Here is a 2,789-nt window from a genome sequence, read left to right on the forward strand (position 1 = left end):
GAGAGAACACACAATCTCTCTTCTTCATCCTCTCTCTCTCATAAAATTTCTTCTCTGATATCGCATCAACATGGATGGAAGAGCTCTTTAGGAGATGTCTTTAATTTTGTTCTATGAAGGTTAGAGTTTCTTGTCAACTTAAAATATGCTATGCGGTTTCTTTCATAGTCCGTTCCCAATCCCACCTTGTCTTATTTGACATAGCCTGTTTTAGGATATCGAAATTGGTATTTAGGGCCTCTAGTTGACAATTGGATGTCATCCAATAGAAATAAGGTTAGAAGTAATAGACTATATTATAAGTAGAAAATTGCAATCAATGACTAGATGGGCTTTGTACTTAGCTTTCTCATTGTTACTATGTGTCAACGTGTACAGTTTTATATGATTTAGTATTACAGCTCTCTCAGCCCTCATTGTCACTGTGTCTTACTGGATCTCAGGGTCGGTTTTAAAGCCCCTCTTTTCATTTCATTCATCTAAGGCTTGCTCTGGCTGAACATGTGTTGTAAGGAAAAGGTTAAAGGAAACAAATGGCAACTTCTCTAATCTTCGGATAATTCGTTTAACTATCATGAGAACTAACTAATTTTTGTTCATTATAAAACAATTAAATAAATTGACGTAGATAATGGTTAAGAAGTATGACAATTGGGAAATTTTATTCATTCTGTTACCTACTACTAAAAGTAATACCTATTTTATGTTCTGCTACTAGAGTAATACTTTTTCTGCCTAATATATTCTCTATTACCTTTTGACAATTTGTATTTGACCAGATAGAGGTCAATGAGCTGAAGGAAAATCAAGTTCATACTTGGACACTGAAAACTGTAGGTTCAGTATCTTCTTTCTGCAATATTCTTCATGATGTTCCCAGGTCTTATTTCATGTTCTCATTAGGTAATTAAATCATACGAATTATCAATTGAATCAATAAGAAGAAACGCAACCTGTAAACCCTAACCTAGCCTAACCATTCGGTCGTGTGAATTACCAAGAAAACAGAAGCAAGAAGAAAAAGAGACACAGAGATGATTACGGAGTTCAGCAATATGCCTACTCTCCGGGATTCAGGACTGAATCCAACTGCACTAAGTAAAGGATGTTACAGACAAGAAGAAGAAAGGAGAAGTTCACAAATACACCTTGTACGGGCAACAAAATGCCCCAAACTACCATCGAGTGATCGCCCTTTCTTACTGATCAAAAGCCCTCAACAATCGTCGTCAAGATCCAAAGGAACTCAGAGTTGCAGGTGCTCGAACATGGCAGCCATGGAAGACCTCCAAGAATGCTCCAAGAAACGTAGAACAGAAACCCTCGAAAATCAGAAAAACGAAATTGCATATCGCCTGAACCAACTCAGCCCTCTCATATACAATGAGTTATGAACCATATGAACCCAACCGGTTCGGTTCATGACTTAAAGAAAGACAATTACCAGATTACCCCCAACACTTCACATTGCCATACCCTCAAATTTCAGATTTGTTCTTGGTTTTCCATTACAATTTACAAAGGTTTTTCAGTTATAAATTTCCGTCCAAGGTTTAAAGCCCATGTTTCACCCACAAGCACTTAACGCCTGATCAAAACTTGCACCTACATTGGCTGCAACACTAACCTAATATTACTTCTTGAACTGAAAATGCTGCTGTGGGTGCTGCTGTGGCAGATTACACAGCATCCTCACACTCAAATTGAAGCCTCTAGGGAGGAGCTATTTTCAGTGGAATTCTTAAAGAGATATTGTATGCTCACAGTTGCATAATTTTCCCTCTCCTGTAATAATATTGCATTTTAGTTGCTGATAAATGTCATCACAATGTTTATGCCACTTGTGCTAGGGAATCAAAATGCAGGAACCAATGTCCTATGAAACTCTGGATGGAAACAGGCTCCAAATAGCTTTCAAAATTCAAACACAAATAGATAAATGATTAATCGATTTATAAAAAACAGAACTGGAACAAATGAAGAACAGAGGTGAGATGAAGATACTTATCCTGGAATGTTACATCAGAACCCTAACGTTGGAAACCCTATTTAAGAATTCCTCAATGGTGAACAGAGAACAGTAACAAAACAAGAAACACAGCATATACGAATAACACGAAGAACAAAGAAAAGAGAGTGCCCTACTTGGTTTAGGGTAGGAACCCTAAGAATCACGAAGATGAACAGACAACGGAGAAACATGTACAGGGAATTAAGCTGGAGAAAAATACCAAAAAATTTGGACCATTTCTCGATTTGTGCGTGTCATCCTTGCGCAGGAGTCATGCTAATCTTCTCTGTATCGTTCCAATTTTATCGGATGTCTCCAAAGAGACAACATTTGTAGGCGTCTGCAACTTTATCAAGCGGAAGAAAGCTTCGAAGCTGGACCGTATGGGACTATGTTATCGCCAGTAGTCCCTAGGTTAGATTGTACAACCACCCACTATTGTTTATGGAGATTCGTGTCTCCTGGGCTGGGCTGGGCTTTAAATTAATTGGTAGACTTTTTTTTTTGAATTAATTAATTGATAGACTTTTTTCTTTTTTTGGTAGACTTATTCATACATCGTGAGACAAACACACAGGTGCCTTTCCGCCTAGGGTTCTCTCTTCATTATTATTATTATTTTTTTTTTTTTGGGTTTGAGGTTTATCCTGGCGAGCTTTCACACACCTCAATTACATCCTCAAAGAGGGCTTTGTCATTGCAAAGGTCGTATGACCTCTCCATTGAGAAGTATGGATCTTACCACTCTACTAACCCTGCATTGACCTAGAATTCTCTC

General features: G+C 37.9%; 1 non-coding gene across 1 annotated transcript; it reads right to left on the reverse strand.

The window, feature by feature from the left end:
• Positions 1-2,233: 2,233 nt before the first annotated feature.
• Positions 2,234-2,336, reverse strand: LOC149022815 (U6 spliceosomal RNA). The gene has a single exon (XR_016172611.1). It is a non-coding gene; the product is annotated as a U6 spliceosomal RNA (small nuclear RNA).
• Positions 2,337-2,789: the final 453 nt, after the last annotated feature.

This window comes from Hakea prostrata, chromosome 3, assembly GCF_041222555.1.
Source record: "Hakea prostrata isolate BN-2017 chromosome 3, UWA_Hpros_2, whole genome shotgun sequence".
In the NCBI taxonomy this organism is placed as follows: Eukaryota; Viridiplantae; Streptophyta; class Magnoliopsida; order Proteales; family Proteaceae; genus Hakea; species Hakea prostrata.